The sequence below is a fragment of the Phyllobates terribilis genome, unplaced genomic scaffold, assembly GCF_046119375.1.
Source record: "Phyllobates terribilis strain yellow unplaced genomic scaffold, ASM4611937v1 Scaffold_4__5_contigs__length_816908805, whole genome shotgun sequence".
In the NCBI taxonomy this organism is placed as follows: Eukaryota; Metazoa; Chordata; class Amphibia; order Anura; family Dendrobatidae; genus Phyllobates; species Phyllobates terribilis.
This window is the reverse complement of record NW_027362764.1, coordinates 803,830,376-803,852,250: the sequence shown is the minus strand read 5'-3', so window position 1 is coordinate 803,852,250 and position 21,875 is coordinate 803,830,376.

Here is a 21,875-nt window from a genome sequence, read left to right as displayed (position 1 = left end):
TTAATGATAATAACTGTCTAACTCCATATCAACATGGATTCATGAGGGATCGCTCCTGCCAAACAAACCTGATGGCCTTCTACGAGGAGGTGAGCTCAGAGCTGGACCTGGGAGAGTCAGTGGATGTTGTAGACCTTGACTTCTCCAAAGCGTTTGATACCGTGCCACACAAAAGTTTGGTATATAAAATGAGAATGCTTGGTCTGGGGGATAATGTGTGCAAGTGGGTAAATAGCTGGCTGAGTGATAGAAAGCAGAGGGTGGTTATCAATGGAGTAAGCTCAGGGGGTGTCAGTGTTACTCGCAGGTTCCTCAAGGGTCTGTCTTGGGCCCTATATTATTTAATATATTTATTAATGATCTAGTGGAAGGGTTGCATAGTAAAATAGCAATATTTGCAGATGATACTAAACTTTGTAAAGTAGTTAATACAGATGAGGATACGGCACAGCTACAGGAGGATTTAGATAAATTGGGGAGTTGAGCCAAAAAATGGCAAATGGGGTTCAATGCCGATAAATGTAAGGTCATGCACATGGGAAAGAAAAACAGCAGTCACCCATACATATTAAATGGGAAACCGTTGGGGAAATCTGACATGGAGAAGGACCTGGGCGTCTTGGTTAATAGCAAATTAAATTGGAGTGCCCAGTGTCAGGCAGCAGCTGCGAATGCAAATAGAGTCATGGCATGCATCAGAAGAGGAATAGGGGCATATGATGAGAACATTGTTCTTCCTCTGTATAAAGCGCTGGTAAGGCCGCACTTAGAATATTGTGCACAGTTCTGGGCTCCGGTGCTCAGGAAAGACATATTGGAGCTAGAGAGGGTACAAAGGAGGGCGACTAAGGTAATAAAGGGAATGTAGGGACTAGAATACCCAGAGAGGTTGTCAAAATTAGGCCTAGAATCATAGAATCATAGAATCATAGAATGGTAGAGTTGGAAGGGACCTCCTGGGTCATCTGGTCCAACCCCCTGCTCAAAGCAGGATTCACTAGATCATCTCAGACAGATGTCTGTCCAGCCTCTGTTTGAAGACGTCCATTGAAGGGGAACTCACCACCTCTCGTGGCAGCCTGTTCCACTCATTAATCACCCTAACTGTCAAAAAGTTTTTTCTAATATCTAATCTGTGTCTCCTCCCATTTAGTTTCATCCCATTGCTTCTAGTCTTTCCTTGTGCAAATGAGAATAAAGATGATCCTTCTACAATGTGACAGCCCTTGACATATTTGTAGACAGCTATTAAGTCTCCTCTCAGTCTTCTTTTTTGCAAGCTAAACATTCCCAAATCCTGCAACCGTTCCTCATAGGACATGGTTTGCAGACCAGTCACCATTCTGGTCGCTCTTCTCTGAACTTGCTCCAGTTTGTCTATGTCTTTTTTAAAATGTGGTGCCCAAAACTGTACACAGTATTCCAGATGAGGTCTGACCAAAGAGGAGTAAAGACCGATAATGACTTCACGTGATCTAGACTGTATGCTTCTGTTAATACATCCCAGAATTGTATTTGCCTTTTTTGCTGCTGCATCACACTGTTGACTCATGTTCAGTCTATGATCTATTAGTATACCTAAGTCTTTTTCACATGTACTGTTGCTTAGCTCTATTCCTCCCATTCTGTATATGCTTTTTTCATTTTTATTGCCCAGATGTAGTACTTTGCATTTTTCCCTGTTAAAAACCATTCTGTTGGTTGCTGCCCACTGCTCCAGTTTATTTAGGTCTTTTTGAATCCTCTCTCTCTCTTCTCTAGTATTAGCTATCCCTCCTAGCTTTGTATCATCAGCAAATTTAATCAGTTTACCCTCAATTCCTTCATCTAAATCATTGATAAAGATGTTGAACAATACAGGTCCCAGGACGGAGCCCTGTGGTACCCCACTTGAGACATTCATCCAGCTGGATGTGAAGCCATTTACAACCACCCTTTGAGTCCGTCACTAAGCCAGTTATGAATCCACCTAACAGTTGCCTGGTCCATTGCATACTTGGTCATTTTTTCAATAAGGATGATGTGAGATACTTTGTCAAATGCTTTGCTGAAGTCAAGATATACTATATCTACAGCATTTCCCTGATCCACCCAGTCAGTGATTCTGTCATAGAAGGAAATTAAGTTAGTCTGACATGACTTGTTAGTTACAAACCCATGCTGACTCTGGTTAATCACTTCATTCTTATCCATGTACTTACATACATGTTGTTTAATAATTTGTTCAAAGATCTTTCCTGGTATAGAAGTCAGACTCACCGGCCTATAGTTCCCTGGGTCCACCTTCTTCCCCTTTTTGAAGATAGGAACAACATTTGCTCTTCGCCAGTCTTCTGGGACTTCTCCTGTTCTCCAAGAATTTTCAAAGATTATGGAGAGTGGTTCTAAAATTTCTTCTACAATCTCCTTCAGTACTCTGGGGTGTAATTCATCTGGACCTGGAGACTTGAACTCATTTATGTTAGCTAAATATTCCCTCACAATCTTTCTGTTTACTTATAACTTGGATTCCTCTATTCCTTTAAAAGGACAGTGAAGATCAGTTGATGTTACATTTTCTTTTTACATTGGAAAAGAGAAGGCTTAGGGGAGACCTCATAAACATGTATAAATACATCAGGGGGCAGTACAGAGATCTCTCCCATGACCTGTTTATACCAAGGATGGTGACAAAGACGAGGGGGCACACTATGCGTCTGGAGGAAAGGAGGTTCCTGCACCAGCATAGAAGGGGATTCTTTACGGTCAGAGCCGTGAGACTCTGGAACTCTCTGGGAGAGGAAGTGGTGATGTCCAACTCACTTAATGAGTTCAAGAGAGGCCTGGACGCCTTTCTTGAGAACAATAAAATTACATTTTATGCTTAGTGATAGTTAATTAATAGAGGGATTTAAGCTGACTGCCAGATTGGAGTCGGGAAGTGAATTTTTCCTCAATGATGAAAATTGGCCTATACCGCATGGGTTTTTTTGCCTTCCCCTGGATCAACGCTGCGGAATAGCTGCAGTGCACAAGAAATAGGCTGAACTGGATGGACGCTTGTCTTTTTTTGGCCTTATAAACTATGTAACTATGTACTCCGACAGATTGCTGACACTGCCAAACCAGGGCAGAGGAAGGTGCTCCAGCGATAGATTCGAGCCCTCTTGTACCAGCAACAAGTAAAGCTAACAGGTAGTGAGATTGGTAATGTACGGGTCACAGACCCAATACCCATTGTGATTCCCCCGATGAGTGAAATGCTGATTTGGTGTAGGGCAGCAATAGGTCTCAAGGGACAGAATTACCAGGCGGTAGTGGAGCCCATTAGCTCCGAGCACAGAACTACACTCTTAACTGCCAGAGGGGCAGTTGATGTATGCAATGGGGTACTAATATGTCTCCTAAATTGTGGGGAGGAGGAAGATAAATTACCAAGATACGCCACTGTTGCCAGATTGTATACTGTGAATGATGACGCCATACACACCGTAGAGTCTTTAACCTCATCAGACACAGTGAAGGGTAATGACTCAGAAACACAGGTGGGGGATTGGTGTCAACAGCTCCATGTTGGGACTGACGCCACTCCTGTCCATCAAAAACAAGGTGTTCACAGGGTGGTCCAGGAATACGAGCAGGTATTCAGCAAACACCCACTTGATTTTGGGAGGATTAAAGGGGTACAACACCATATACCCACAGGGGACCATCCACCCATCAAAGAGCGTTACAGGCCCATACCACCAGCACACTACCAGAAAGCAAAGGAAATGTTGCATGACATGAAGAAAGCAGGAGTAATAAGAGTTAGCTGTAGCCCCTGGGCAGCTCCCCTGGTCCTGGTCAGGAAAAAGGATGGAAGCATGAGGATGTTACAGACAGGTAAACCGCATAACACATAAAGATGCATACCCTTTGCCCCGTATAGAGAAATCCCTGGCTGCACTAAAGTCTGCAAATTACTTCTCTACCCTTGACCTCACTAGTGGGTACTGGCAAGTAGCAGTTTCTGAGGAGGACCGGGAGAAGACGGCCTTCACTACCCCGATGGGACTCTGCGAGTTCAACAGTATGCCGTTCGGACTCTGCAAAGCCCCTGGAACGTTCCAGAGATTGATGGAGTGCTGCTTGGGACACCGGAACTTCGAGATAGTGCTGCTGTACCTGGATGACGTTATCGTGTACTCGAGGACGTATGAGGACCATCTGAAGCACCTGGCGGAGGTATTTGAAGCATTGTCCCGGTATGGGATGAAACAAAAGCCTTCTAAATGCCACTTGCTCAAGCAGAAGGTTCAGTACCTGGGGCACGTAGTCAACTCGGAGGGAGTAGCACCAGACCCGGAGAAGGTCAATGCCATCCAGAAATGGCCGGAACCAAAGAATCTCACGGAGGTACGTCAGTTGCTGGGACTGGTCAGGTATTACCGGAGATTTGTAAAGGACTACACCAAGAAGGCAGTTCCTTTGCAAGATCTCCTGGTAGGACAGTTCAACAGAGGCAAAAACTCCCCCCCTTCCAGTGGGGTAAGGAGCAGGCGGAGTCCTTTGCAGTGATGAAAGAGATCCTGACTGGTGAAGAAATCCTGGCCTACCCTGTCTACAGACAACCTTTCGTGCTGTACACTGATGCCAGCAACGAGTGACTAGGAGCTGTGTTAAGTCAGAAGCAGTATGGCAAAGAGAAGGTGATTGCCTATGCCAGCAGGAAGCTTCGTCCTACTGAGAATAATCCACAAAACTATAGCTCCTTCAAGTTGGAGTTCCTGGCCTTGGTCTGGGCCATCACTGAACGATTCAAGCACTACCTAGCTTCCACTAAGTTCACGGCCTATACTGACAACAACCCCTTGACACATCTAGAGACAGCCAAGTTGGGAGCCATGGAACAGCGTTGGATGGCCCGACTGTCAAACTATCAGTTCACCATCAAGTACCGGGCAGGCCACAAGAACGCCAACGCCGATGTCCTATCCAGAATGCCTCACCAGTCGGACACCGAAGAAGAAGTGGATGACCTGGAGGAGATTGAGCTACCTGCCTTCCGCAGAAATGGGATGGTCCACGAGCAGCGCACCTCCAGGAGGTATCGTGGTAAGACACTAAACCCTTTACCTCATCACAGTTTGAGGGAGACTCAGGACAGCGACCCGGTTGTCAGCCGTATAAAAGAACTGATAACCCAGGAAGGTTCCTCCCTGGAGAAGGACGCTCCTCCACAACCCAAGCAACTGTGGAATGAGAGAAGCCGGCTGGTCATCTATAGAGAGAAGCTGTGCCGAAGGTATGTCAATCGTAGGACCCATGAGATGGTATGGCAGATCGTAGTGCCCAGGACAGACATCCAGATGGTGTTGGAGGCCTACCACGATCAAGCAGGGCAATTTGGCTGGAAGAAGCTGGAAACCCTCCTGAAGAGTCGGTTTTATTGGGTTGGAATGTTGAGCGAGCTCCATAGAGAGGTGCTGCCGGAATTGTGGGCCCTGTAGCCTCAGAAGAAAAGACTACAGCAGCCAGAAAGCACCCTTGCAGTCCATCAAGACAACCCAGCCCCTGGAGATCGTCACTCTGGATCACGTCAAGCTGTAACCCAGCAGGTCAGGCTATTCCTATGCCCTGACCATGGTGGATCACTACTCCCGGTTCCTGGTGGTAGCCCCCGTCAAGAATGTGACGGCAGAAACTGCAGCAAGGACGTTTCAAGCATACTTTTGTTGGCCCCATGGATACCCGGATAAGGTGCTGACGGATCAAGGCCCTGCCTTTGAAGCCGAGCTGTTCAAAGAGTTTTGCCATCTGTACGGTTGTAAGAAGATTCGGACTACGCCATGCCACCCTCAAACCAATGGTCTATGTGAAAAGATGAACAATATCATCATAGAGCTGCTGAAGACCTTACCTCTAGAATAAAGGAATCAGTGGCCAGACAAACTACCTGATCTGGTAGATCTGTACAATCACATACCTGTGAGTTCCACCAATTGTACTCCAGCGTACCTCATGAGAGCAAGACCCGGAAAGTTGCCCATGGACCTGGAGCTTGGAGTGGTAGAGCCGGAAGCAGACATGTCCACTGAAGACTGGGATACGACCCGACAGGAGCAGTACAGGAGAGTACAGGCCTGTGTCGAAGACAGTCTAAATAGGGTGAGAGATAAGCAGGAAGAACAGTACAACATGAGTGCACCCGCAGAACCCTTAACACCTGGAGAAGTTGTGCTGAAGCGAAAGAGGTGAAACCACAAGCTTGACGACCAGTGGGAAAGAGAGCCTTACACTGTGTTGGATTCCAGGTTCAACAATAGAAAAACCTGTCTAATCAGTAAAGATGGAGGTAAGACAGCTGTAACAGTCTCAAGAGACCACTTAAAGTTGTGCCCAGGTCTATTGAAGCCACGGGAAGAAGTACCTCTTATATTGACTGAAGAACCCAAAGAAGATGTACTCCATACTGTCTTAGGAGATTTACCGGCAGATTGACCTCAACTGGATGGAGCCGTAATAATACCTGTGATGCACTTCTACCAACAGCCAGAAGACCCTCCACTGCAAGTAAGACCTGTAAGTGCCCCAGAAGAGCCTGCTCAGGAAGAATCACCGGAAGAAGGATCACCGGTAGAAGCAGAGCCTGTAGGCCCAGTAACCAGTGTACTTGCCAGTCCCACCGAGAGGTTAAGACAGTTTTAGAATTTGCCCACACGTAGATCTGACAGGGTAGCAGATAGTGCAAACACAAACATCAACAACACCCCAGTACTAAGTAGGTCAACACGCAGTACGAAAGGCCAGGTATAAGGAATAAGTTAGAAATACCTGCAGTGTAAATAGTTGCCCAGTTGGGTATTGCCTACTATTGTTTATTGTCTAAACTGAAAATTAATGTGTGTTTATTTAGTTACCTCTCAGGGTATAAAGACTTGTTGGCTGAGGACTGTGAGGAGCCCAAAAACTGTTCCTATACAAAGTTGCACTCCCTGGAGTGCCCCTTAAGCGACCACAGAACAAAAACCTGTTTGGCGTGGCCGAAGACGTGGCCCAGCACCTGGATCATTTATGCCCTGTAGCCACGCCCAGGGCCTACGTTGAGGGTTTTCAGGCGGGTCCCTCATATTACTTATTTTTGCACTTTCATCGGTGAAATGGACACCAGGTTACGGGACTTACTGTAACTTTATTAATGTTATTGTTATTACATACATAGTAACATCGTTTTTAAGGTTGAAGGAAGACTAAGTCCATCTAGTTCAACCTAACTTGTTGATCCAGAGGAAGGCAAAAAAACCCATGTGGCAAACACTAAGCTCCACATTGGGGAAAAAAATTCCTTCCCGACTCCATACGACAATCAGACTAGTTCCCTGGATCCACGCCCTATCAAGAGATCTAGTATTATTGTTGTTATTCATCATTGTTATTTGTTAACCTGTTACAAAATGCTTCAGTCCAGGAGTACTGAATTGTACTAGGGGGGAATGTGGAGCCCTGCTGCGCACAGGTGCCACAGAACCCAGTAGGGTGCATGGATGGACTTCTCCACAAGAGGCCCTTACACATTCACACACCTCCACCCTACCACCTCACACCAGCAGAGGGAGCCCGATAGGGATAGATATATATAGAGGGTGGATCCAAGCAGCTCAGTCAGAAGTGAGTTGGAGAGTGTGCTGGCACTTAGACCAGTGAAGACGCAGCACGCTGGCTGCTGTGCTTAGGCAAGCCAAGGCCTACAGCACGAGTTGAAGCCTAGTGAGGGGCCTGAGTGTGGCCGACAGCAAAGAGGAAAGGAGAGAGGAGTTGAGGTGGCAGAGGAGCGTACCAGGCTCACCCCGAAATATACACCGGACACCGGGTCCATGCCTACTGGGTCCCTTTATACCCAGTAGGGACCACCGGATGCCTGGAGGACTTCAAGTCACGGGTCGACCAACGCTGACTACTGTACCAGGGCTAGGAGTCACGGAGGCCCCAGCGTCCAGGGAGAGTGATCTCCAAGAGAAGGCTCTACCACCAGGTCAGCAGGTGCAAGTGAGAGAGAGACAGTAATTAAGCCAGGCCTAGCTCCAGGCAGGTCAGAAGCTTAGCGAGTAAAGCAACAGATCAGGAGGCCCTATACCCACTCACTGGGGAGAGTCCGGAAGTGCACCCTTCCTACCGAGTACCCTGGACCATACCTACATATACACCAGTAAAGGTACCAAAGCGAACCCCCGTGTGAGTTTCTGTCATTTCTCCCAGAACCATCCTGGCCGTCTCTCACCTGTACCACCATTCATTTCCCCACGCTGCCCTGAGGCCTGCTCCACCTGTGGGGAGTCGTTCCATCATAAGCTGCCCTAACATCTGCCTCAGAGGACTGCTCTGCAGCGGAGGCTCCCTTTAGCCGCATTCCACAGATGGCGTCACGAACACTTTACAAATCCCCTATAAATAATTTCCCTTTTTGGTTGATCGCCCTGGACCACGGACCGGGCCAGCCACCGTGATATCCCCGAACCCAGCAGCCAGAGGCCTTGCTGCCGAGTACCCCATTGCCCCGGGGGCGCGTCACAGACATGCACACAAATAGTACGCAGACATGCACACATACAGTACGCAGACATGCACACATACAGTACGCAGACATGCACACACACGGTACGCAGACATGCACACACACACAGTACACAGATAGGCACAAACACAGTACGCAGACATGCACGCACACACAGTACACAGACATGCACACAGTACACAGATAGGCACAAACACAGTACGCAGACATGCACACACACACAGTACACAGACATGCACACACACAGTACACAGACATGCACGTGTAGCGCCCCGATGGTTCAGTCACTAAAGAGGTATTGCATCTCACCCAGAGGTGTGATATCTCACTTCCAGGTAAGGATGGAGTGTGGCTCAGGACCCTAACACCTACGTGCACTACACCACATTTCCGGGGGACAAGGTGACAATGCTCCCAAGAGTGAGCACAACTGCCCCTGTCCCGGGCTGGAGTGGGGGGAGGGAACACCTAGAAAGGGGGAACCCGGTAGTGTGTGGGTGGGGAGAGTAGATTAAGGGTGCACTGTAAGAAGGAGTATATAAGGTGGGCACCATCTTAGAGTCAGGGAGAAGGAGGGAGAAGGAGAAAGAAGAGAGCGCAGAGAGAGAAGGAGGCTGGGAGCAGAGGCACTGCATGGGCTCTGCTCCGCAGGCAGGCCAAGTCTCAAGGCCTGGGCCTGGAGGAGAAGGGAGGAGAGGAGAGGAACGGAGGAGGCTCCAGGAGTGGAGTGAAGGGACCCCAGGGGTGCGGACCGGCCAGCCGCCACCACACGCCCGTCGCTACCAGAGTAGGGGGGTCAGGCCAAGAAAGGGAACCGGATCCCTCATCTAGTGGAGGAGAGCAACTACCGTCAGCTAGTAACCGGAGGCCGTGGCATTGCACATGCACGGCCCCTCACTACACCCGTTAGGAAGGCACCGTATAGGACCCAGGGACACGGAACATACATTTGCCCGCCAAGGCCCGAGGCAGCTGGACAGAGACGTGGTCAATTGTGGAGTACGACAGGCCAGAGAAAGGACACACGAAAGGGGTCCTGAAAAGCATTCCAAAGGTACCTGGGAGTTGGCCGAGCCCCTCACCTGGTGAGCACAGTCTGACGTGGGCAGCCATTACCTGCAGAAGTAGCTTGGAGTGTAAAACTGTGAGTAAAGACCCTTGACTCTGAGTCATTACTGTTGTTCCCGCGCACCATCACCCCCACCATCTGCACTCACTGCCCTGAGGCTATACTCCTCCCATGGGGAGTTATACTACCCTCTGCTGCGCACACAACATCAGCCTCAGCGGTCTGCCCCGCAGCGGCGGTTCTCAGTGACCGCAATCCACGGGTGGTGTAGTTTGACATTTAAACATTAAAAACCAAGTAAACAGATCCGCCACTGGTTTTACCACCCTGAGCCACGGGACCGAGTCGACGCCTGACATTACACAGAGACCCGGCTCCGAGCATTCCCCCACACACGGCCCAGGGGGCGCGTCACACGCACATGACGCGCCCCCTGGGCCGTGGGGTACTCGGTAGCTGGGCCTCTGGCTGCTGGCGGATATCACGGTGGCTGGCCCGGTCCGTGACCCAGGGCAGTCAGTAAAAAGGGGGAGATTTATAGGGGATTTGGGAAAGTGTTTGTGACGCCACCTGTGGATTGCAGCTAGAGGGAGCCGCCGCTGCTGAGCAGTCCTCTGGAGCTGGTGTTACGGCAGCAGGGATGGTGTGGCTCTCCACAGGTAGAGCTAGCTCCAGGGCAGTGTGGGGTGTAATGGATGGTGGGGCAGGGGAGAGATGGCAGGACGGTCCCGGAGCAAAGACGGACACTCACACGGGGGTAAGCTTCAGTACCTTTACTGGTGATGTTGCAGGCACGGTCCAGGGTACTCCAGGCGAAGGGCACACTTTTGGACTCTCCCCAGTGAGCGGGTATAGGGCCTCCTGATCCTTTGCTTTATTCTCTAAGCTTCTGATCTGCCTGGAGCTAGGCCTAGTTTGGTTACTGTCTCTCTTTGCACCTGCTGACCTGGTGGTAGGGCCTTCTCTTTGGAGATCACTCTCCCTGGACACTGGGGCCTTCGTGACTCCTAGCCCTGGTACTGTAATCAGCGTTTGGTGAACCTGGGACCTGCAGTCCTCCAGGGGTTCCGGTGGTACCTACTGGGTGTAAAGGGTCCCTCTAGGCGCGGACCCGGTGTCCGGTATATATATTGGGGTGAGCCTAGTATGCTCCTCTGTCCCCTCACTACTTCTTCCTTCTCCTCTCGCCTTCGGCCCACTCAAGGCCCTCACTAGGCCTTCACACGTGCTGTAAGACAAAAAGGGGGTGGGGTGGAAAAGCGCAGTGCTTGTGTGAACCTGTATGGAAGTAGAATATGCGTGCGGATACAGTGGTCTGCTCACCTGAGTGGGTTGTGCAGACCGCACAACCCAGGTTAAACAGCTGCTGGTGCTGATAGCGCTGCCACGATGCCTTCAGCGTCTCCTCTGGGTTAGCAGATGGAGCTTCCAATCACGTGATTCCGGGTGGGGTCACGTGGGTCCTACAGGTCCTGCAGCTGAAATTGTATCCAGTTCTCCGCAGCCTCAAGCCACAACTCCCAAGGGAAAAGTGAACAGTGTGCAAATTGAAGTGGTCAGTGGGGCGCTAGAAACTGAATAAGGCACTGGAAAAGGATAAAACAAACCTCTTTATTGAAGTTCTAATGCACACAATGCGTTTCTGCAGCGGTCTGCTGCCTTCATCAGGTGGAGTTATACCTGATGAAGGCAGCAGACCGCTGCAGAAATGCGTTGTGGGCATTAGAACTTCAATAAAGAGGTTTGTTTTATCCTTTTCCAGCGCCTTATCCAGTCTCTAGCGCCCCACTGACCACTTCAATTTGCACACTGTTCACACATGCTGTAGGCCTTGGCTCGCCTAAGCACAGCAGCCAGCTTGCTGCCTCTTCGCTGCTCTCTGAGCGTCAGCAAGCTCTCTGCTCACTCTGAGCTCTGTCCCTCTCTGTGTCTAAGCAGGAACTAATCTGCAACTAAGCTGAGCTGCCTGGCTCTACCCTCCCTATATATTTCCCTAACAAGCTCCCTCTGCTGGTCTGAGGTGGTAGGGTGGAGGTGTGTGAATGTGTGAGGGCCTCTTGTGGAGAAGTCCATCCATGCACCCTTCTGGGTTCTGTGGCACCAATGCGCAGCAGGGCGCCATATCCCCCCCTAGTAAAACTCAGTACTCCTGGACTGAAGCATTTTTCTCAAAACAGGTTAAACAATAACATTTCTTCCCTTTATGGAGGCACTTTTCTTGAACGTTACAGGTAAAATTATAATACAATAATAACAATAAAGTTACAGCAAGTCCCGTAACCTGGTGTCCATTTCACCGAAGAAAGAACATGAGGGACCCGCCTGAAAACCCTCAACTTAGGCCCTGGGCGTGGCTACAGGGCTTAGGTGATCCAGGTGCTGGACCACGTCTTCGGCCACGCCAAACGGGTTTTTGTTCCGTGGTCACTTAAGGGGCACTCCAGGGAGTGCAACTATGTACATGACAGTTTTTGGGCTGTTCACAGTCCTCAGCCACCGAGTCCTTTATATATACCTTTACGGGTAACCAAATAAACACATATATTTAATTTCAGTTTATACAATAAACATTATGCAATACCCTACTGGGTAACTATTTATACTGCAGGTATTTCTACTTATTCCTTATACCTGACAGGGGTCTGGCCTTTTGTGCTACGAGATGATCTACGTAGTACTGAAATACGTGTAGTGTGGGTGCTTGCGCTATTTTCCACTCTATCTGTTGGTGGACTGCAAGACTGCCTTAACCTCTCTACGGGACTGGCAAGTACACTGCTTACTGGGCCTACTGGCTCTGCTTCTACCGGTGATCCTTCTACCGGGGATTCTGCCTGAGCAGGCTCTTCCGGGGCACTTTCAGGTCTTACTTGCAGTGGAGAGTCTTCTGGCTGTTGGTAGAAGTGTAGCACAGGTATTATTACCGCTCCATCCAGTTGAGGCCAATCTGCCGGGAAATCTCCTAAGACAGTATGGAGTACTTCTTCTTTAGGCTCCTCCGGTATGGTGAGAGGCACTTCTTCCTGGGGCTTCAGCGGACTTGGGCACAACTTCAGATGGTCTCTTGATACCGTTGCAGTCGTTCTTCCTCCGTCTTTGCTAATTAGACAGGTTTTCCTATTGTCGAATCTGGAATTCAACACAGTGTAAGGTTCCCTTTCCCACTGGTCGTCAAGCTTGTGGCTTCTTCTTTTTCGTTTCAGCACAACTTCTCCAGGTGTCAAGGGTTCGGCTGGTGCACTTTTGTTGTACTGTGCTTCCTGCTTATCGCTCACCTTACTTAGACTGTCTTCGACACAGGCCTGCACTCTCTTGTACTGTTCCTGTCGGGTCATATCCCAGTCTTCAGTGGACATATCTGCTTCTGGCTCTACCACTCCAAGCTCCAGGTCCATGGGCAACTTTCCGGGTCTTTCTCTCATGAGGTACGCTGGAGTACAATTGGTGGAACTCACAGGTATGTGATGGTAGAGATCTACCAGGTCAGGTAGTTTGTCCGGCCACTGGTTTCTTTCTTTTAAAGGTAAGGTCTTCAACAGGTCGATGACTATGTTATTCATCTTTTCACATAACCCATTAGTTTGGGGGTGGTACGGTGTAGTCCGGATCTTCTTACACACGTACAGATGGCAAAACTCTTTGAACAGCTCGGCTACAAAGGCAGGGCCTTGATCGGTCAGCACCTTATGCGGGTATCCATGGGGCCTGCAGAAGAAGGCTTAAAATGTCCTTGCTGCAGTTTCTGCCGTCAGATCCTTGATGGGGGCTACCACCAGGAAACGGGAGTAGTGATCCACCATAGTCAGGGCATAGGAGGAGCCTGACCTGCTGGGTGACAGCTTGACGTGATCCAGGGCGACGATCTCCAGGGGCTGGGTTGTCTTGATGGACTGCAAGGGTGCTTTCTGGCTGCTGTAGTCTTTTCTTCTGAGGCTACAGGGTCCATAATCCCAGCACCACCTCTCTATGGAGCTCCACATTCCAACCCAATAAAACCAACTCTTCAGGAGAGTTTCCAGCTTCTTCCAGCCAAAGTGCCCTGCTTGATCGTGGTAGGCCTCCAGCACCATCTGGATGTCTGTCCTGGGCACTACGATCTGCCATACCATCTCATGGGTCCTGGGGTTGACAAACATTTGGCACAGCTTCTCTCTATAGATGAACAGTCGGCTTCTCTCATTCCACAGTTGCTTGGCTTGTGGAGAAGCGTCCTTCTCCAGGGAGGAAACTTCCTGGGTTTTCAGTTCTTTGATACGGCTGACAACCGGGTCGCTGTCCTGGGTCTCCTTCCAACTGTGGTGAGGTAAAGGGTTTAGTGTCTTACCACGATACCTCCTGGAGGTGCGCTGCTCGTGGACCATCCCATTTTTGTGGAAAGCAGGTAGCTCAATCTCCTCCAGGTCATCCACTTCTTCTTCAATATCCGACTGGTGTGGCATTCTGGATAGGGCATCGGCATTGGCATTCTTACGGCCTACCCGGTACTTGATGGTGAACTGATAGTTTGACAGACGGGCCATCCAACGCTGTTCCATGGCTCCCAACTTGGCTGTCTCTAGATGTGTCATGGGGTTGTTGTCAGTATAGGCCGTGAACTTTGTGGAGGCCAGGTAGTGCTTGAATCGTTGAGTGATGTCCAAGACCAAGGCCAGGAGCTCCAACTTGAAGGAGCTATAGGTTTCTGGTTTCCTCTAGGTCGGACGGAGCTTCCTGCTGGCATAGGCAATCACCTTCTCTTTGCCATACTGCTTCTGGCTTAACACAGCTCCTAGGCACTCGTTGCTGGCATCAGTGTACAGCAGGAATGTTTGGCTGTAGTCAGGGTAGGCCAGGATTTCTTCACCAGTCAGGATCTCTTTCATCACTGCAAAGTACTCAGCCTGTTCTTTACCCCACTGGAAGGGGGGTGGGTTTGCCTCTGTTGGACTGTCCTACTAGGAGATCTTGCAAAGGCGCTGCCTTCTTGGTGTAGTCATTTACAAACCTCCGGTAATACCCGACTAGTCCCAGGAACTAACGTACCTCCTTGAGGCTCTTCGACTCCGGCCATTTCTGGATGGCAGTGACCTTCTCCGGGTCTGGTGCTACTCCTTCTGGACTAACAATAAGCCCCAGGTACTGAACCTTCCATTTGAGCAGGTGGCACTTGGAAGGCTTCAATTTCATCCCATACCGGGACAACGACTCAAATACCTCCGCCAGGTGCTTCAAATGGTCCTCATACATCTTGGAGTACACTATCACATCATCCAGGTATAGCAGAACTGTCTCAAAGTTACGGTGTCCCAAACAGCACTCCATCAATCTCTGGAACGTTCCAGGGGCGTTGCAGAGTCCGAACGGCATACTGTTGAACTCGCAGAGTCCCATCGGGGTAGTGAAGGCCATCTTTTACCGGTCCTCCTCAGAAACTGCAACTTGCCAGTACCCACTAGTGAGTTCAAGGTTAGAGAAGTAATTTGCAGACTTTAGTGCAGCCAGGGATTCCTCTATATGGGGCAAAGGGTTTGCATCTTTGTGTGTTATGCGATTTACCTGTCTGTAATCTACACACATCCTCATGTTTCCATCCTTTTTCCTGACCAGGACCAGGGGAGCTGCCCAGGGGCTACAGCTATCTCTTATTATCCCTGCTTTCTTCATGTTGTGCAACATTTCCTTCGCTTTCTGGTGGTGTGCTGTTGGGATTGGCCTGTAACGTTCTTTGATGGGTGGATGCTCACCTGTGGGTATATGGTGTTGTACCCCTTTAATCCTCCCAAAATCTAGTGGCTGTTTGCTGAATATCTGTTCGTATTCCTGAACCACCCTGTATACACCTTGTTTTTGATGGACAGGAGTGGCGTCAGTCCCAACATGGAGCTGTTGACACCATTCCTCCAACTGTGCTTCGGAGTCATTGTCTTCCACTGTATCTGGTGGGGTCAAGGATTCCACCGTGTGTATGGCCTCATCATTCACAGGATACAATCTGGCAACAGTGGCATACCTTGGTAATTTAACTTCATCCTCCCCACAATTTAGGAGATGTACGGGTACCCTCCCATTGCGTACATCAACCACCTAGCAGTTAAGAGTGTAGGTCTTTGCTCTGAGCTAAAGGGCTCCACTACCGCCTGGTAGTTATGTCCCTTGAGACCTATTGCTGCTCTACACCAAATAAGCATTTCACTCATCGGGGGAATCACAATGGGTATCGGGTCTGCCACCCGCACATTACCAATTTCACCTCCTGTTAGCTTTACCTGTTGCTGGTACAGGAGGGCTCGTATCTCTCTCTGGAGCACCTTCCTCTGCCCTGGTTTGGCAGTGTCAGCAATCTGTTGGAGCAAAAACAACACTTCTCCCAAACAGTTATCGACAATATTTGTACCAAGTATCATATACAAGTCTGTATCACCAGGGTTAGACTCCACTACAATCAGTCCTTGGTCATTTAGTTCCGCTCTCACCACCTTCACTGTCACATCCTTAACCTCTACTAGGTTAAGAGGATGGCCGTTAGAGGCATACACGGAGAGGTTCGGGGCTGGCGGCTGGAGTTCATCTACGGGCAAGTACCTTTTGTAGAGGACATCAGGTATGATGGTTACCTGCGATCCAGTGTCCAGCAGGTCACGTGTCGCGATGCCATCCAGCACAATGGACTGGAAAGGTCTTCCTCCCATGAACCGATGGTACCAGCTGGATAGGCCTGCTTGATTTACTCCTGGGTGTCGGCCCTCGGCCCCAGGGTTTGCGCGTTTAAAGGACAGTTCCGCGCTGTGTGCCCTGCCTTCTGGCAGAGGTAGCAGATGAATTCTCCTGTAGGGTGACGTTGATCGTTGGTCCTCCCATGGGGTGGCGTTGTCCTCCTCTGGGGTGGCGTTGTCCTCCTACAGGGTGACGTTGTCCTCCTTTTTCTTCTCATCCAGGGGACATCCTCAGGGTTGTCGGCGAGTAGGATCATTCCTTCCGGCTCAGGCTCCGTCTGTAGCTGCAGGGTGCTCAGGACAGTGGCCAGGGTTTTACTTAGCTGACGCACTTCAGAGCGCAGGCTGTCCAGCTCACTTGGAGACACTGTTTGCATCTTTGTTTCAGCCGTTAGTGAAGGAGCAGTGGGTGCTGCGGCCACTGGGGTGGCCCCACCCTGGTAGCGCTGGATAGCAGTATCTGATGTTTACAGGGGCTGCAGACCCTTTATAGCCATGTCCTTAAGGGTGTCAAAGGTGGCATCTGGATGGTCTAAGGCCCACCACCGTACAGTTCTGCTCTCCTCCTGGGACCTCAACCCCCGGATGAACTGTTCCGTCAGCATTTTATTTTCATTTTGTATGCTGCCTGGACTAACCTGTTTCAGGGCCCGCAAGGCTTCCTGTAAGCTCCAGGCGTAGTCCCGGACACTGTCCTCAGGATTCTGGACACAGTGGTAGAACCTCATCCGGAGATCTGTCTCAGTGCGGTTTTCAAACACAGTTTGCAGTCTCTTAAAGATGATGGATACTGATTCTTGGTCTGCGGCTGGCCAGGTTTCAACTTCCCGCTCTGCGGCACCAGTCAATTGTCCCAGCACAACAGTGGCTCTCTGTTTACCGGTCATAGAATACAAGTCTAGCACACCGCATATTTTTCTCTTGAATCCGGACAGGGTGTCTGGTTTGCCCTTATACTGGGGAAGCCATTTCGCTCCAGGGATATACGGCAGGGCCATTGGTATCAACAGGGTCACGACCCCTGCTGGTGGAGCGGCCGCTCCGGCCTGTGCAGCGCCGGGCGCAGATAGGGCATCAGGAGCGTTAACCGGTGCTCGGCGGCTTGCTGGTCATCGGCCATGGTTGCGCCCCCCTAGTGAACCGGAGCCTACCTTCTTCACTTTCTTTTTCAGGTAGGCCGCAGCTCCACGGGCGACGGTCTTCTTCCAGGACCTTGCGTCGCTCGCGTCTGACGTCAGAGCGTCCTCTGGACTCCTTCCAGGACCTGACGCTTCCTGGTACGACGTCAGGGGTAGGGCGTGTCCTGGGCTTCGCGCGCTTCCAGCGGTTACGCCTCTCTGATTCCCGCGGTTATGCCCCTCTTTTTCCCGCGCGGCGACAGGAAGATGGAGGACAATGGTGGGAAATCTTGGGAATGGCGGGAAAACGTCACCACAGTGTGTATTACAGTCTTTCAAGGTGCACAGTACTCGGTGGCAACGGGCATGGAATCCTGTTGCTGACGCGCCCCTGGGCCGTGGGGTACTCGGCCGACGGGCCTCTGGCTGCTGGGGGATATCACGGTGGCTGGCCCGGTCCGTGACCCAGGGCAGTCAGTAAAAAGGGGGAGATTTATAGAGGATTTGGGAAAGTGTTCGTGACGCCACCTGTGGATTGCAGCTAGAAGGAGCTGGTGTTACGGCAGCAGGGATGTTGTGGCTCTCCACAGGTAGAGCTAGCTCCAGGGCAGCGTGGGGTGTAATGGATGGTGGTGCAGGGGAGAGATGGCAGAACAGTTTCGGAGGAAAGACGGACACTCACACGGGGGTAAGCTTCAGCACCTTTACTGGTGATGTTGCAGGCACGGTCCAGGGTACTCCAGGCGAAGGGCACACTTTTGGACTATCCTCAGTGAGCGGGTATAGGGCCTCCTGATCCGTTGCTTTAATCTCTAAGCTTCTGACCTGCCTGGAGCTAGGCCTAGCTTGGTTACTGTCTCTCTTTGCACCTGCTGACCTGGTGGTAGGGCCTTCTCTTTGGAGATCACTCTCCCTGGACGCTGGGGCCTCCGTGACTCCTAGCCTCTTCACTGCTCTCTGAGTGTCAGCACGCTCTCTGCTCACTCTGAGCTCTGTCCCTCTCTGTGGCTAAGCAGGAACTAATTTGCAACTAAACTGAGCTGCCTGGCTCCACCCTCCCTATATATATCCCTAACGGGATCCCTCTGCTGGTCTGAGGTGGTAGGGTGGAGGTGTGTGAATGTGTGAGGGCCTCTTGTGGAGAAGTCCATCCATGCACCCTTCTGGGTTCTGTGGCACCAATGCGCAGCAGGGCGCCACACACACACAGTACGCAGATAGTCACAAACACAGTATGCAGACATGCACACACACACAGTATGCAGACATGTGTAGCAGAGGCTAGAGAGCCTTTAAGAGAACTCTTATATGATGCTTCAAAGATGGAGAGAGACTGCCTTCTGCTGGCCAGACACAATCAAGCGGAACCAAGATATACAAGAGAAGTTGAAGAGAGAGCAGATTTAGATGCTGGACCCGATCAGGTGACTTCCAGGAAGGAGTTCCTGGAGATAAGAGGCCAGCACGCCAAGCCTGAGCAGTTTTTGGCGCCAAGCAGCAGAGAGGAGGAGACACGTTCTCTGCATGCTGAGAAGCCCCGTGTGGCAGTCCTAAGCCAGAGGTCTGTGAGGTGCCACAGACGGGCGCCGGTGGAAGAGCTCCAGATCCCTCACAGATGTGACCCGAGTGCTGTGCCTGCTGAGGAGACTCGGAGCCTGCTTGCGGTTCTGAGTGAGTTCGCGGAACCTGACGTCGCCCGCCGACAGACGAGGTCTGGACCCCCCTACCCAAGGCCTGAGAGATTGCCTCCAACAGCAAAGAAGAGAGGAGTTGAGAGACTGCTGAGCCAGGAAAGTCACGCCAGTGAAAGCAGAGGAGCTGCATACGTGAACAGGGCCGTCACTTCTACTGTTCACTCACGGTACTGGGGCCAATTGGGTTTAGGTACTCAGGTTGGGAGGGGAATGGTTGGGGTTAAAGGAGCTCAACGTGATCTAATTGAATTTGTCCGGAAAAGACTTTCGGCCTAGCGGGAATAACCGGTGACCCCCGCTAGGGCCATATGCAGAGTTAAAGAACTCACGTGGTGTCTCCCATGACTGAGGGCACCACATTACTTTTGAGAGACTTTGTACCTTGCTAATATTTCAAATTACTGTTCATTATCCTTGTTGCCAATCGCTTGTTCAGAATACCTGTTATATATACACTGTGTTCCAAATTATTATGCAAATAATATTTTCTCAGATTTTCCCAAATTACCTATATGAATTGCAGTCATTGTAATTTTCCAGTTAAATAACTATTAGAGTACAATTGAAAGGTTTTTGTACAAACTGCCTATGATAACAGTATATTTAAAAAAAAAAATAAAACACTCAAACTGCACTCTAAATGCATGTTCCAAATTATTATGCACAGCAGACTTTTCAACCTTTTCATTTTAATAAAGAACAAAAAAATGGTCATTTTTGAAATTATAAGCATTAGCAGGTTATTACTAGAGATGAGCGTTGTTCTACTCGAACTGTTCGCCAATCTCAAATTCGAGCTGTTTTGGGCGGTGTTCGAGCCGTTCGGCGAACACGAACAATTTGAGAAAAATTCGGCTGTTCGAGGTTATGTTCGATAACTGTTCGTGCACCAAAATCATAACTGGATTTTTTCTCAGTAATGATGAAAATTAATGTTAATACGCAGTTTGAGTGTACAGCGGGGTGGGGGGAGGGGCAGGGGATGGATCTCTGCAGGAACAATGAAGATCTCCATTTTTTTTTCTCTTTCCCGCATTTGCAGTGGGGAGGTGCAATCTGTCAGCCTATCAGCAGCGCACACACGGAGCGAAGTGCTTTTTTTCACACAAGCAAGGGCATGTGTGATTGGCAGTGTATGTCACATGTCCTTGCCCTATAAGACCAAGCCATTTTCCCCGTCGCCACCATTTTCTCACTGCTGCAGCTGCGTGTTAGACGGCACCGCTGTTGCTGTGTGCGCTATACCTTGTTAATTTCAAGCCAATTTTCGCACAAATATACAGATAGCTTGGGAGTAGGGAATAGTTGTGATTGCAGTCCTTTTAAGGACTAGGTTACAGCATTTCCTACGACTTTTATCAGGCAGGTCTGTGCTCTTAAATAGATAGATTGTGGGAGTAAAGACTAATTGTAATTGGAGTCCTTTTCAGGACTAGGTTACATCAGTTCCTATCAGTTTTTGCCAGGCAGGTCTGTGCCAGTGCTGTGCAAGTTTTTTTCACAGCATTTGGCTGAATCTAGCAAAGCTAATCCTTTTTGGCCTATTGCAGAGTGTGTTAGTCAGTGGAGTAGCCTATCTGTGTTGCAAGATATACCACCTGTGTATAGAATACCAATTTTTTTACTGCACCTAGTGAAGTAAAATCTTTTGGGCATAGCATCATTCTATTAGTCCATCTATACTGACCTCCATCAGGTTGCAAACTGAATATAATTTTTTTCTGCATCTAGCTCTGAAAAAATATTTGGGCTTCTAGCGGTGTGTGGGACTTGGTCTATTAGTCCATCTATACTGACCTCCATCAGGTTGCAAATTAAAAATAATTTTTTTCTGCATCTAGCTCTGAAAAAATATTTGGGCTTCTAGCAGTGTGTGGGACTTGGTCTATTAGTCCATCTATACTGACCTCCATCAGGTTGCAAATTGAATAAAAAAATTTTCTGCATCTAGCTCTGAAAAAATATTTGGGCTTCTAGCGGTGTGTGGGACTTGGTCTATTAGTCCATCTATACTGACCTCCATCAGGTTGCAAATTAAAAATAATTTTTTTCTGCATCTAGCTCTGAAAAAATATTTGGGCTTCTAGCAGTGTGTGGGACTTGGTCTATTAGTCCATCTATACTGACCTCCATCAGGTTGCAAATTAAAAATAATTTTTTTCTTCATTTAGCTCTGAAAAAATATTTGGGCTTCTAGCAGTGTGTGGGACTTGTTCTATTAGTCCTTCTATACTGACGTCCAGCAGGTTGCAAATTGAATATAATTTTTTTCTGCATCTAGCTCTGAAAAAATATTTGGGCTTCTAGCGGTGTGTGGGACTTGGTCTATTAGTCCATCTATACTGACCTCCATCAGGTTGCAAATTAAAAATAATTTTTTTCTGCATCTAGCTCTGAAAAAATATTTGGGCTTCTAGTGGTGTGTGGGACTTGGTCTATTAGTCCATCTATACTGACCTCCATCAGGTTGCAAATTAAAAATAATTTTTTTCTGCATCTAACCCAGCCAATAGTTTTGGCCTAATACCACAGTTTGGCCACTCAGCTCTGCTCGGTTACCATCCATTGTTTTTTTGTGCAAACAACTCCAGAGTTGTGAATTAGTTAACCACCAAAATGAGTGGAAAAAGGCCTGCTGCTGGTGGAAAGGGGAATAGGCGTGTTGGGAAGGGGAAAAAAGGTTGTGTCCGTGGGGTAGGTGCAGAAGAAAGACCATCTTCCAGCCAAACTAAAATGTCTACTTCTTTTAGCGGACAATGTGATAAGATC